Below are 16176 nucleotides of genomic sequence, written 5' to 3' on the forward strand. Positions count from 1 at the left end.
CTAGGGCTCTAGTTTGGCTGACACTTAATTTAACCCCTAACAATCATTTCCCCTCAACTAATTTCAAGGTTCAAGGCCTCATTCTCTCTGCCCACGGTGACCGTGCGATCAACGGACAACTTGAAGTGTTCCTAGTGATCAAGCCTAATCTAGCTCAATTGGTCGGGTTGCTAAGCATCGACAGCACATAGAGACACTGAAACGAGAGCAAGGAAGCCAAGAACGGACCTGTAATGCGTTGGCCACGGCGAGGTCACTCCCTGCGGTGCTCTAGACCGATTTGGGGGAAGTTTCAAATTGGCGAGCTCTGGTGGATGATTTGAGGCACGAGTTGATGGATTGGGTGCTTGACTACCTAGCGGAGCTGACGACACACTCAATTTATAGGATCCAAGGGCGATGGCGTCCAATTCAAAGATGGCATGGTGGCGGCCGGAGAAGGGGGGTGAATTGTTGGTGCGGGTTACTGTGGCACTCACTGGCTGAGGGGCTACGACGGTCACTGGGGAGCTGTTGCGGCTAGTAGCGACGTGGTTAAAGGGTCAGGGTCATGGCACGATCACGGCGACGACGTTTACCTCGACGACGGCCGGTTGGCCACGTCGCCGGTGCGGTGGATGAGTGACCGAGCGCAACAGTACCCCAAGCTCATCCCCTGCGCCAGATTTTTCACCCACCGTAGTTATCTTCACTTCCTTGAGCACGAATCGCAACGGCGGCGACGATCACGGCGCGGAATCACCGGCGGCGAGGGGCCTGTTTGGTTCAGCTTTTTCCAGACCAGCTTTTCTGAGAATCTGGCTGTAGGGAGAATCTGGCTGTGTAGAGAATCTAAGTATCATTAGGATTACGTGCGGAGGAAGATAAAAGTGTCCATAAGACTCAGGATGTAAAAAGTGTCAGATTACTACTATTGCAACGACTCAACCGATTATGTGTTTATGTTGATTTTGAATGGTTTTTAACCAAACGAATTTTATAGAAGCTGACTGAAAAGCTGAGCGTTTGGCAGTCCGTAGCAGCTTTTGGTGGCCAGAAGCTCCAAAAAGCTGAAACAAACAGGGGCAATAATACTCCATTCAGACGCTTGGCAGAGCAATTTGTAGCGCTTCATTCTTCAACTTTTGTGTAGCAACTAGATCTTCGGCCAGCAGGAAAATTGTTGCCCTATAATCCCTTTCTAACTTTGTTGTAATGTCCACCATCAAACAGTCACATGATCTTACACAAAATCGAGCTCTAAGTTCATCCAACGTCACTGTTAATGAGAATTCAGACTTAGGGCTGACTGACACCCTAGCTTTGTGCTCACTTTACTCCAAATGTTTCATGTGATCAAGGCTTAATCACATAAGCAAAGTTGTACTCCTATGATAGCTCTATAAGTTTGATGTGTTGACCCTAGGCAAATTCCTTATATTTTTAGAAATACAGAGCTCTAAAGTTAGCCCTATTCAACTGATTTTGGACTTAGACACATGAGAAGTATAGGGTGACCTTTTGCAAATAAGCCCAAATCTCATGGTTTGATTTGAAAATCCTCAAATGTGTGAAACATATGATTTGAGGTGCCCTAATATCCTGGTTTTTGCACTTTGGTCCAAAAGTGTACAAAATTTACACATAGCCCCCTAGGGTTTCAATTCAGGGTTTTCTAGGGATCTTTTTAGGGTTTTTAACACTTTAGGGTTTTGGTGCTACCCAAGTCCATTAAATGTGATATCTTATGATCATTTCTAATGAGTTTTGGGATTTTGACTTATTTGGGCTTCACTTTCACTCATAATCCCAGTTTAGGGTTAGTACTCTAACCTAGGGTTACTCACATACCAAGTCACATCAATACAACTTGTTTGAAATTTTTGCCTAGTGAATGCACCATAAGTGTAACAAACACATGATATGCCAATGCTCATGATGTTATGCTCAAGTTTTAGTGACAGTAACACCCGGGGTGTTACATCCTTCCCCCCAATAAAGAATCTTGTCCCGAGATTAAAAGTCCTATGACAAGTAGTGGAAAAGGAAACGCGACATATTTTTATTTCCTTATTTCTTGTACAAGGTAGGGGGTGGTACGGGGTATACTCCTCTTTTACAGCAATTGTACATATCTTACAAATTACATGAAGCTAAAAAGCCTGGGAAATTCTTTCTAAAAAGTCTTGGGTTTCCCATGTAGCTTCATCTTCAGTGTGTTGGTTCCATTGTATCTTATAAAATTTGAGAGTTCTTCTTCGGGTAACCCTGTCCTTTTGATCCAGGACTCGAATAGGATGTTTTGAATATGTTAAGTCTGGTTCCAAGGTAACATCCATCACTTCAATTGTTCGATCTGGAACCCAAAGACACTTCTTCAATTGGGACACACGGAACACATTGTGCACTGCAAACAATGTTTCGGGTAGTTAGAGTCGGTATGCCACTGGTCCACATCTTTCAAGGATAGGAAATGGACCAATGTATCGGGGTGCAAGCTTCCCTTTTACCCCAAAATGAGATACACCCTTCATTGGTGATACTTTAAGGTAAACATAATCTTCAACTTGAAAGTACAAGGGTTGGCATCGTTTGTCTGCATAACTCTTTTGTCGAGTTTGTGCTTCTTTCAAATTATGTATAATTCGTTGAACCTTGTCTTCCATTTCTTTAACCATATCAGGCCTGAAGAACCACCTTTCCCCTGGTACAGACCAATTTAATGAAGTACGACACTGTCGTCCATATAATGCTTCAAAGGGTGCCATCTTGATACTTTCTTGATAACTGTTGTTATATGAAAACTCTGCCAATGGTAAACAGTCATCCCATTTCTGCGGAAATTCTAGAACACATGCGCGTAACATGTCCTCGAGTATTTGATTTACTCTTTTAGTCTGCCCACTAGTTTGAGGATGATAGGTCGAACTGTGGAGCAACTTAGTACCCAGAGCTTTGTGGAGTTCTTCCTAGAATTTGGATACGAATTGCGGTCCGCGGTCCGACACTATGGTCTTTGGAACACTGTGCAAACTGAGAATACAAGCAATATATAGTTCCGCATATGTGGCCACTATATACTTTACCTTGGCTGGAAGAAAGTGGGCGATCTTGGTAAGTCGATCAATTATAACCCAGATAGAATCAAATCCTTTTGCTGTCCTGGGTAATCCCACAATAAAGTCCATGCTAATGTCCTCCCATTTCCAAGTTGGGATTGGCAAAGATTGCAATGGCCAGCAGTTTTCATGTGTATGGCTTTGACACGTCTACAAGTGTCGCATCTCGCCACATAGTGTGCAATTTCGATCTTCATTTTTGTCCACCAATAATGTTTCTTTAAATCATGGCACATCTTAGTGCTTCCGCGATGAATGGAATATCGACTAAGATGTGCTTCATCTAAAATTTGCTGGCGGACATCATTATTATTGGGCACAACTATGCGGTTATTAAACCATACTATGCCTTGATCATCCTTTCAAAAACAATTTGCTTTACCGACTTTTATTTTCTCATGAATATATCTCATACCCTTATCACTTCTTTGTGCATCAATAATCTTTTGCAGAAGAATTGACTCAATCTTCAATTGATTTAAGGTTCCATGTTGAATCATTCCCAGGTTTAATTTCTCCATTTCTTGGCATAATGTGATGTCAGAAGTTTTCACTGTAAGACAATGGCAGGAAGCCTTGCGACTTAGTGCATCTGCCACCACGTTGGCCTTGCCTGGGTGATAGTGAATTTCTAATTCATAATCCTTAATCAGCTCAAGCCATCTCCTCTGCCTCATATTTAATTCTGACTGGGTAAAAATGTACTTCAAGCTTTTATGATCTGTATATATATGGCAAATATTTCCTAGCAGATAATGACGCCATATTTTAAGGGCATGAACCACAACATCTAATTCTAAGTCTTGAGTTGGATAATGTTCCTCATGCCGGTGCAAACTGTCTTAAAGCATATGCTATAACTCGACCCTCTTGCATTAAGACACAGCCTAGACCACTGCCTGATGCGTCACAATACACATCAAAAGGCTTTTCAATGTACGGTTGAGCCAATACCGGAGCAGTGGTCAATAATACCTTCAGATGCTCAAAGGCTTCGTTGCATCTTGAGGACCAGTTAAATTTCGTATCATTCTTCAATAGACTTGTGATTGGCTTCACAAGCTTAGAGAAATCTGGGATAAATCGGTGGTAATAGCCAGCCAGTCCAAGGAAACTTCGAACCTGATGCACAGTGGTTGGCGGTTTTCACTCTAGAATATCCGTGACCTTGCTGGGATCAACCGCAATCCCCTTTGTAAACAATACGTGTCCCAGAAATTGGATTTCCTCCAGCCAAAATGCGCACTTACTGAATTTAGCATATAGTTGATGTTCCCTTAAGCGCGTTAATATGATCCGTAGATGCTGAGCATGCTCCTCTTCATTCTTCGAATAAATCAAGATATCATCAATGAAGACCACCACAAATTTGTCCAACTCGGGCATAAATATCGAGTTCATCAGATATGTGAAGTGGGCAGGAGCATTCGTTAATCTGAAAGACATGATCAAATATTTGAATAATCCGTACCGCGTAGTAAATGCGGTCTTGGGTATATCTTCGGGTTGGATACGGATATGATGATAGCCTGACCTGAGGTCAATTTTAAAAAATACCCGAGCTCCGGTAAGCTGATCGAATAAGATATCAATCCGAGAAGAGGGTACTTATTCTTGATTGTGACCTCATTAAGGGGTCTATAATCCAGGCACATCCGAAGCGTTTGATCCTTCTTCTTGACAAAGACTGCGGGACAACCCCAAGGTGACAAACTAGGCCGGATGAATCCCTTCTCCAGTAGATCTTGTAATTGAGTCTTGAGCTCTGCCAACTCATTTGGAGGCATTCGATACGACCTTCTAGAAATAGGAGCCGTACCAGGCTTTAGTTCAATCACAAACTCTACATCTCTTTCGGGAGGTAAGCTAGGCAGATCTTCCGGAAAGACAACCAGGAATTCACATACTACTGGAATATCTTGGATTTCCGGCATGATAGCTTCATAGACTCTGCCAAATGGTTTAGATGGAATAGCTACAGGGATGGACAAGAGAACCTCTTCATGGCCATAGCTCAACCTGATGGTTCTCAAATCAGTGTTGAGGATAGCTTTGTGCTGGGCTAACCAATTCATGCCCAGAATTACATCTATATCTTGGCCTTTCAGAATAATCATGTTGGTGGAAAGTCCCATTCAGCCAATGTTACGGGCACATGGAAAGCCACTTGTTTGGTGAATATTTGTCCCCCAAGCGAATGATTAATAAACCCTTCCCTTGATTCAATGCAAGAAATGCAATATTTCTCAACAAATTTCTTGCTTATGAATGTATGCGAAGCACCAGAATCAAAGAGAATGACTGCTGGGTGATTGGCCAAAAGAAACGTACCCATCATAACCGGCTCTCCTTCTGGTGTAGTGGCCACTTGAGTGTAGTATATTCGCTCAGTCTTCTTAATATTCTTGCCCGCTGAATTATTTGCCATGTTTCCCTTGCCTTGATTTGAACTCCCTGAGTTCTGCTGATTGTTGGATTTGTTCTGCCTTGGATATGGGCAGTCTTTGATAAAATGTCCAGACTTCCCACAATTGAATCAGCCAGTTGAGGAACTAGGGAGGGCGGGGAAACGAGCACTAGGGGTAGGGCTGGGCAAAATACTCGTGGCTCGTGAGCTCGCTCGACTCGTGGCCAGCTCGGCTCGGCTCGACTCGGCTCGTTTCAATTTTATCACGAGCTGAGCTAACATCTCAGCTCGGTTCGTTAACGAGCCAGCTCGACACGAGCTCGAGCCAGCTCGTTAGCTCGAATGAGCTAGAATTTATCTGTAAAACAAAGCCTATACTTGTATTGGATGAATTAATAAGTGATGAACTATATTAGTTTAGGGTTTAAATGATGTGATATATAAAATTATGAGTATTGTTAGTCTTTTCTAGTGTTAAATTAGTATGAAATTAACTAGCAATTGATTATATTGTTGTATATATACATGTATAATATTTTTTGTTCTGGCTCGCGAGCTAAACGAGCCAGCTCGAGCTCGCAAACGAGCCGAGCCGAGCTGGTTCTCTGGCTCGGTTGCTTAACGAGCCGAGCCGAGCCAGCTCGTTTCCTTAACGAGCCAGCTCGAGCTCGGTCGAGCCGAGCCGAGCTGGCTCGATATCCACCCCTAACTAGGGGCACTCGGATGATTTGTTGAAGTGGGGGCAGTGGCAGGGCGAATGAAGACAGGCTTTTTAAATGGGTAGGAGGGTGGACGAGGTGAAGAACGGTTTTGATTGAAAGGTCGGATTACCAACCTTGGTCGCTTTTCAGGCCCCTGATTGGACCTGTCACCTCCAAACCCCTTGGATTTTCTTGGGCCTGTATTTTTAGCTACAACTGCCAGCGCTGTGCTGACAGCCCTGCTGTAGGAGAGATCTAGGCAGGTGGCCATCTTTATTTGAAGTCAGCCATTGAGGCCTCTCATGAAACAATTCCTCTTTTTAGGTCAGTATTTACTTGATCAATTGCATACTGGGATAAATGATTAAATTTGTTGAGATACTGCATGACAATATCTCCCCCTTGCTTGAGTCGCATGAACTCTTCCTGTTTCATGTGTAGCACTCCTTCTGGAATATAGTGCTCACAAAACACTAATTTAAATTCATCCCACGTGACCTGATGTTCGGCAGGTTGAATGGCCACATAATTTCCCCACCAAGTACTGGCAGGGCCTCTTAACTGTTGAGCAGCGAACAACGGCTTTTGGGTTTCGGTGCAGCAGATTAGTCCAAATTTCTGCTCTATAACCCGTACCCATTCGTCGGCTTCCAGAGGGTCTTAACCTTTAACGAAGAGCGAGGGACGGGTTTCAAAGAAGTCCAGGTATGAAGTCTCATGTGGTCCCTATGGATAAGCCCTTCCGCCCTATTGCTGGAATTGATTTCCCGCCATTTCACGTAGAAAGCGGGTATTGTCAGCGGTCGCATTGGCCAAGGCAGCGATAGCCTCGACCAACGTTGGCGGTACAGGCGATGGATTGGGCGTGTCTTCCCGACCACGGGAAGTACCCATGCCGTCGTGTGCACGAGTCCTGGATGGCATCTGAGGCAAAGAAATATTTGGGAAAATATAACATGCTGATATACACCATCATTTTACATTACAAGATGTAATGATACAGACTCATATGTACAACATGACTTTATTACCTATTTTACATTACTATTATATCTAAACTATACTACTCTAGTTTTTATCGTCCTTGGTTGCTTCGGTGTCTGTTGTAGGGGACCGTTCGTCAGCCAGGTTCCTAGAAGGAGGGGGCTTGAAAAGACCCAATTCCCCACCATGTCCTTCACCTGCTGTTCCTGAGGGTCCGGCTCCCATTCCAACAGGGTCGACAGGTACGTCTGGGTGCAGTCGCGAAGACAGTACATGGACTTCCTCATGCAATGTATTGCAATACACCTGCAGGTTGTCAACGACCGCACTAAGCTCGGCCACTCGAGCACGAGCTTTGGCTTCCCGGTCTCAAGCAATGTTACGTGAATTGATAGCCCAATCGATTGCTAAATCCCGTTCAGCAAACTCATCTTGCAGATGTCGGACGTCAGCTCTTAACTCATTCATACGCTGACCATCTTCTACCCACACCCTGTTTTGATGATGTAGCTCCGTTCGAAGCTGCTCTACTTGGGCTTCTAGGTCTCCAATGGGGTCGTTACTACTGCTGCTGCTCTCTTCATGTCTTGGAGCCAGTTGATGCCGAGGTATGCCAATCGGTCCCGTGGACTTACGCGCAGTTTTCCTCATGCGCGGCGGCATATATCCATAAGGGGGAAAATTTATTAGTATAGTTTTTAAATATGATGCATGCATAATTACGGAATCAACTTTCATTGATTCCCAACCTCCTATACGTTGCACTCTGTTACCTAGTATTATAAGATGAGTACTTTAGAAGGTAGTAAGGTGAGAACGAAAGAAATTTTCTTAGATAAGTATTGAAAAATTCTTTTTGAAATGCCTCATAATATCTGAAGAGATGGGCTTCGCTCCGATACCAGCTGTGACAAAACCTCCCAAGTTATTAGGCCCACCTACAGTTGTCCTTGTCCATCGAACTTCGGACAATCCTGTAGATGCACCTGATTACTTGACAAGTTCGGTATCTGTATTCTTTACCTTTCCCAAGAGCGTTTCACTCGTCACGCAGATATTACAACACATCGGAGGAACGGATAAGCGGAAGCAATTATAGTAACTTAATTTACCTTAAAATATAGAAAGAGTGATATTATTACAGACTAGTGGTATATGAGTGCAGAAGTAATATTATTACAAACTCGGAAGGCAAAAACCCCTCCCGCTTAAAAGTATAAAGTTTTTAAGGAGGACAACATCCTCCCGAGGCTTCACTCTTGAGCTTCTTCCTTTGGCACCACCTTAGAGCAAAAGCAACAAAAGTTTGCTGCTTCCTCACCTACAACAACATGGGTTCGAAAACCCTGAGTACGAAGTGTACTTTCGCAAGTCTTACCCATAAAAATAAAAGACTCTCAAGGATATGCTGGCTTGAGGGAGTTAAGGTAAGGCTTAATCAAGGATCAAGACTCTGTTTGCAAAAATGCTTACTAATAGTGGATCCTTAAAAATCCAGTTTTATTAACAATTTAAGTCATCACCTGAATCTAGAGTTCTTTCTACCCTAGTTCAAGCACTTGGCCTAAACTAGCCATCTTTTTATCAACGCTTCTTGTTCACTGGAATGCTACATGTAGGGCAGTGACCAAGTCTTCATGTCCGAGAAGTAACAGCGATCCGAATTGATTAATACCCAGCTGGGGATCTCCAATCACATGACATATGTAGCACTTAACCCTTGCATATGTCAACTCGCCACCGGGGTTCTTAAGACCAGAGCAGGTTCACGCCAACTGAGAGTACAAATACACCACCGTCCAGCCTCTTGCCACAGAGGGTACACGCTACTCTCGCCATCTCTCCACTCCCATTGCGTGTTGTCTTATTCTGGTATTAGTCTGCCCAAGGCAAAGCTTACCCATGATGAGGCATGTGACCAGTTAAAAGGTCCTCGATCAGCAAGCCTACATCGAGACGGTCTTTAATCGACTCAGACGGAGACACTACACCGAGACTCTCTTCTCGTGCAAGTCACCCGCTCGGTCTCAGCTTTATCCTTTCAACCCAAAGTTTGGTACCTGTCAGAGGTACATCTTTTCCGATGTTGAACCCATCATGGCCATGAAGGATCCACCATCAAGTTTTATTTTTGAAAACATCCCATCCCACTTGAAGCATCATCTTTTGTCAAAACAAAACATTTTGTTTTCTAGAGCAAGACTAAGCATCAGAAAAACCTTTTCATAAAACAGGTGATCAAGGAAAGGTAATCAAACTTCCAAGGAAGGAAATGCATCAATTGTTTAGCACACAACTCCTATCACCTAATGCATCAAGCAAGTGAGACAGATTTTAAAATAGTAAGGAGGTGGCAAATGCACCGGGGCTTGCCTTGTGTTATAGGAGAGTCAGGCTCTGCTCCACAAATATCGAAATAAAAGCAGTTCCCGGCAGGTGGGTATTCAGTTGGTGGTGGTGCAACTCCTTCTTCAACCACTACTTCTTCTTCGTTCTCTATATATATCATATATAATCATGAATGCTCATGTAATGCTTATGAAAATGCAATAATAATAAAGGTACATCATATTAGGTCTTGAATACAATTTTCCTTCACGGTACTCCAGGAAACTAGGGTTTTTGGAGTCAGTATTTTATTTCATAGGGCAGACACTACTTAGAAGATTAGGGTTTTGGGGTTTAGGTATCAAACATTGTCCAAATCATGTCTAACTTCACCCCAAGGTTTCTAAATATCATTTAAAGCTTATCCAAAAAGTTTGGTGATTTTTGGAGTTACTAAATAATTTCTAAAATTCCAGAGGTAAAGGTTTAAGCCCTTTTAAATATTACATAATTCCTTGTTTGTACTAAAAATCATAAAACTATTTTTATTAAATACTATAGAAATTTAGGAGCCTAACAAAATTGGTCTCACATTTTAGCATTTTCCTGGAATTTTCTATGGATTTCCTAATTCTGGCAGAAAAAGAAAAAGGAAACAGATCAACAGTGCTGGGCTCAATCTGGCCCGAGACGACCCATGATAGGCGAAAATGCGCCCGCGTGCGCCCACGGTGTTGGGTTTACACAGAAGGACCAGGTGATTTGAAAAACCAGCGAAGAGTCCCCCACACTATTCGTTTAAGTCACTGACAAATGCAGATAGGCCCTCCTCCTTCTTTTTCTTTACAACCCGCGGTCCCCGACGGCGAATGGCAACAGACCGAGCTCCGGCGAGCTTGTACTGGTCGGAAAGGGCAACGACTAGGGCTCTAGTTTGGCTGACACTTAATTTAACCCCTAACAATCATTTCCCCTCAACTAATTTCAAGGTTCAAGGCCTCATTCTCTCTGCCCACGGTGACCGTGCGATCAACGGACAACTTGAAGTGTTCCCGGTGATCAAGCCTAATCTGGCTCAATTGGCCGGGTTGCTAAGCATTGACAGCACACAGAGACGCTGAAACAAGAGCAAGGAAGCTATGAACAGACCTGTAACACGCAGGCCATGGCGAGGTCACTCCCTACGGTGCCCTGGACCGATTTGGGGGAAGTTTGAAATTGGCGAGCTCTGGTGGATGATTTGAGGCACAAGTTGATGGATTGGGTGCTTGACTACCTAGCGGAGCCGACGACACACTCAATTTATAGGATCCGGGGGCAGTGGTGTCCAATTCGAAGATGGCGCGGTGGCGGCCGGAGAAGGGGGGTGAATCGTTGGTGCAGGTTACCGTGGCACTCACTGGCTGAGGGGCTACGACGGTCACTGGCGAGCTGTTGTGGCTAGCAGCGACGTGGTTAAAGGGTCAGGGTCGTGGCACAATCACGACAACGACATTTTCCTCGACGATGGCCGGTTGGCCACGTCGCCGGTGCGGTGGATGAGTGACCGTGCGCAACAGTACCCCAAGCTCATCTCGAGCGCCAGATTTTTCACCCACCGTAGTTATCTGCACTTCCTTGAGCATGAATCGCAACGGCGGCGACGGTCATGGCGCGGAATCACCGGCGGCGAGGGGGGCTGAATCTGGGATCATGTTCAGTTCACTGTACAATCATACTCCATTCAGACGCCTGACATAGCAATTTGTAGCGCTTCGTTCTTCAACTTTTGTGTAACAACTTGATCTTCGGCCAGCACGAAAATTGTTGCCCTATAATCCCTTTCTAAGTTTGTTATAATGTCCATGTGGCAGAACCACCGGAATTGTTCCAACTTAAGTGCCTAAGTCACGCCTCAGGGGCCGTAACACACTTAAATCGGAATAACCCGTCAGTCCCTCAGATCTAGTCTGATAAAGCCACTTAACCAGGATCAAATACCACAATCTCACTCGAAGGTGAGTCACAGAAAAATACAATAATACTGGAAAACCTCAAATTAAAGTACTGAATTATTACATAAATCGTAGTTTTTCAAGTAGCTGGTAAAAGTTCATAAAATAAGATGCAGCGGATAATCGATGTTGTCGATAGCGAGGAAATGGGCAAGACCTAGCCCACTACTCCTCGTGCTCCTCTCCTGCCGGAGCAGCATCCCACTCGACCGTCCAACCCGGTGGCAGGGTGGTAGGCCAAGTCACACCATCAACCATATCCTAAAGCGTACCTGCAAAAATTATTCCACAAGCAAGGATGAGTATACTAATACTCAGCTAGACTTACCCGGTGTGAGGAAACTACTCCTCTATCTCTAGAGCATGCAGCTGTTTGGCTGAGGGGTTTGGTTTGCCAAAAGCACTAGCTAAGTCTAAAATCAATTTTTAACTTTTCAATTTCTAGTATCATTATCTTAGCTAAGTGTGCTCCTTCTAAGCATACATGGTAGCAAGCATTTAGTATAATCAACAAGTTATCTCATGTAACCTCATTTCACTTCTTACTCAATGTAGTACAAGGGGTCAAGCAGTCTCATTAGCTGCGAGAAGCAGACAATTCAAATCGAGTTTTTATCCTTGCAAGGTAAACCTAAACACACGACATGTCAGGGTACTCCGACCCCGCACATGTCAACCGTCCCCATCGATTCCCTGTTTGCGTCCATGCCTCACAGCCTTGGCATACAATGCTCCACTGACCCCGGCTGCCGCCGTGCAGTGACCGCACTTGTACCCACCATAGTTAGCATGGGAGACCCAGTCTCAGGTCGCGTGAGGGATAAAGTCCGCGCCCGGCTTCACTCAGGTACTAGGTTTACCGGTTACCATATTTCCCAACATGTGCTTAGTATGTTCAAACGCTTGACTCAGGTATCCACACATTAATCCTTAATTCCTTTTCCCGTCTCATGGACAAGGCATCCTCCCTGGATCCAAGTCCATATACCATCATAGATCCCATTATCAAGATGAATACAATCAATTCCTGACCTCACGTGAGTGCTAGAAAAATCACTCGACTTCTACCGAGATCCTGTTTAGCAAGCAGCTACTCGACCTAGCATACTAGTATTCATCTCAAAAAGGAATCCTAAGTTCATGCAACTACAGGTTTCAAGCAATTCCTACACTAAAGTGCACATTACAAGCCTACAAACATTAAGTGTAGTAATGTAGTATATATAAATACGGTTATGCATAAACTGGGGCTTGCCTTCAATAGCTGGGGCTGCGGGGAGATCCTCGATGGCAGCCTCGGGAGCTTGCTCCTGGTCTTCCTCTTGGACAGTTCCTTGCTCGGGGATGAGCACGTACTCTCCGTCAGCGAGATTACAATCTATTGAATGCAATGAGTAAGATACATGCATGATATGATATGGGCTTTAGCAATTAAACTTTGATGGTGAATGATCCACTTAAATCAGATAGATTTTAATCTTGCTATTAAAGTTTTTTGGTGGTATACTTAGTATTTTAGATCACACTCAGTTAAACTAAGTGGTAAGTCCATTTTGGTGTTCCATTGAATTCTTTTTAAAGCCTTAGTCAGAATTTGCCAAGATTTGTAGTTGAATTTATTGGGGCGAGGTTTATCTTTCATTTCTTTCTCTTTATTTCTTTTATGTTTTTAAAGTGGGTTTGAACTACAAGTTGTCTTAATAAATTTCCACAAATTCTGTAAAACTTACAGTGGCTTCTTACTGGTGTGTAATTCTCTGTCCTAAAATTTGGGGCTTAAAGAGTGAATAGTTTTCTCTGGACAAAATTATCAAATATTAGGGCAGAAGGGGTGTTTTTGAACTAAAACTACCATTTAACAGTAGGTTATTCTCTAAGACTTATTTTTGCTGGCATTTATATGTTATGACACTACTTTGTACAAACGTTTAGCCACTAATATCCTTTAGTCAGTTTACTATGATTTTCTAAAGTTTCTAGTCAAAGAGGTGCTTTCTACTACCACTATATTTGAAAAATATCAAACAACAGATTTCTGATTTTTCCTAGCTTCTTCTTTGATCAAGAGCAATCATTTTGAAGTTTGGCATCTTTTTGCTTAAGGGAGGGGTGGTAGGAATTATTTGGATTAAATGACTTTTTTTCATGAAGTATGGCAATGGGTATTATTTTGCAGCTTCCAATTGGGTTTTGCATTTTTCTCTGGTGGCCTATCTCATTATTGATCTAGCAAAATTTTATTTGCCCATTATTGCATTATCTTTGGGTTGCTCATGATTTATTTGAAATAGGACCCAATATCAAGTTTTATTTGTTTACGCTACTTAAAATGATGGGCTAGGGTGGTTATCATTTTTGTAGTGGGGTTCTAGTGGTTACAAGTCCACTGGATTTTTATTATCAATTTTGGATTTGTTTTCATAATTCCAATAATTGCTTTCTAGTTGGAATAATGCTAAATAAAACATTCCACCTTGATTCTGTTCTGGACTAGAGGTCCCTTTATTTTTCCTAGGTTCTCTGTTACTTAAGTAGGCTAGGAAAAATAATTGCACTCATTGTTCATTATTTTCTAATGCCTTTCTGATTTTCCTAAGTTTTGGACAAAATTGGCTTTTAATAGATATCCCTACTTAAATTTCAATACTAGGGTTCTCACTATTTTTAAATAGTGTTTAAATGGGTTTGAACATCTACAAATTTTCTTAGGTTCAGCACAGAAGCATAACTAATTTTCTTTAATTTAATAAGGTTTGCCCAGTTTATGTATTTAATTCCAAACTCTAAAATTTAAAATAGAAAGCATGGGGTTCAGTATTTTTAATTGGTAGTCCATAATATTTAGAATCCAGCAAAATTGGTTTGACAATTTTTGGTTAAGTATTTCTCAAGTTATGAATTTCCTAAGTTCTTTGTTCATTAAAAAAATTAAACAGAAATGATTAAATGGAAAACGACTTTGCATCGGGGTCCCTGGCGGGTGTTTTCAAATTTCCTTACAGACTAGTCCCTGGGTTACTATTCAAATGTGTCACTGACAGTTCAGAAAACCCCCTGGGGTTCCACTAAACCTAACCCGACGTCCTTCCCCCAATTTAACAGTTCCCGCAGCGGAGGAAAGGGCAGAGGGGCTTACCGGCGGCGATACTGCTCCGGTAAGGTGGTCGAGGGTGTAGGGGAGGTCCTGAGGGTCACGGCGATGTGCGGGTCGCCGTCGGGGATGGTCGGAGTCGGCCGGTCCACGTGCGCAGGCTAGGGAGCTCGTCGGCGGCGAGGAGTCCGGCCTAACCAGGGCACAATTGATCAATCAAATGGGTCAGAGAGCTTCACCAGGGATCAAGGAAGGTGTGTGTGCAAGGAATTGGAAAAAGACTCATTGGATTGCTCGGTCTACGTGCGCAGGCGGGCGGCCGAAGTCCGACGAGGACGATCTTGGTTTTCCGGTGAAGTTCTGTCGGGTCCGAGAGCTTGGGAAGCGTCACAAGCTATTGACGAAGGTAACCGAGTGGCTGGCGCGGCTTGGAAATGACCGGAGTGGGCTGGCCACGGTGGCCGAGGCTCGGGTGGCAATGGCGGGCGGAAGAGAGCTCGCCGGAGCTAAGGAGGGGCGTCTGGCCGGCGAAGGTGAGCACAGGGTGAGGTGAGGCACGCCCGGGGAGGCTTTATAGGCGCAGGCGGGCACGACCGAGGGCGAGGCTCTGACAAGTGCTCAGGGCGTGCGCGGGCGAACGCCAGTGCGCGCTCTGGCGCCTGGCACGGCGTCGTGCACGAGGCAGCGCAGAGAGAGGTCGAGTTCAAGCGCGGATTGGCTCCAAATCTTTGAGATTATGGCCATGATCCCATTGAGAGATCTCTTCCCTTGACATTCCTTTGTCGTTTGTGTGTAGAGGCTTGCAGGTTTTGCTGACTGGATCAAGAGATAGAGAGGGGAGAAATCGGGTTTGTCTCACTGCCGCGCACAGAGAGAAGATCCTGGGTTTGACGTGTCCAGAGCACGCGTCCCGATGCCATCTTCTGATATGAGGTAGGGGGGGTTAGTTAGACACATTTTTGTCAATGGGGTCATTAGGATTTGAGCTAGGGATCAAGGTGAACATGCTCGGTCTTTGGCTCAAGTGCTGAAATTCAGAAATCTGAATTTCAGAAATCCCTATTGAACCCTCACTTGAGAAGCTTGTTTGGAGTTTTTATTAAACTATTTTGTCCAAGCTTCCATAATCTTTATTGTAGTTTATTTAGTATATTTCAATGTTTATAATTGGCCTAAGCCATGATTTTATATTTTTCATGGTCTTTGACCCCTTTTCTTTATCTCTACTTAGATAGCTTGATTAGGGTTGGTGTTAGGGTTTCAACATTTTTCCCTTTTTGAAAATCTTATTTGTTTGGAACTTGATTCTTTAGATATACACTTAGTGGATCTTTTATTCTTAAGTTAATTTGATGCTTCATGCTCAATTTGGCCCACATGAAATGTTGACTCTTGGGTTAGCACTGAGAGAAACCCTAAGTGACACTGGGGTGTCACAACCTTCCCCCCTTAAAGGAATCTCGTCCCGAGATTCTGGTCAGAGTCCTCCTGGGGTGAAGCGAAGGGTAAGACTCACAGGAAGTGGGTGCTCTATTATTAGGGCAAACTGCTCTTCGAATGTCATTCTCTTTGC

The sequence above is a fragment of the Zea mays genome, chromosome 4, assembly GCF_902167145.1.
Source record: "Zea mays cultivar B73 chromosome 4, Zm-B73-REFERENCE-NAM-5.0, whole genome shotgun sequence".
Classification (NCBI taxonomy): Eukaryota; Viridiplantae; Streptophyta; class Magnoliopsida; order Poales; family Poaceae; genus Zea; species Zea mays.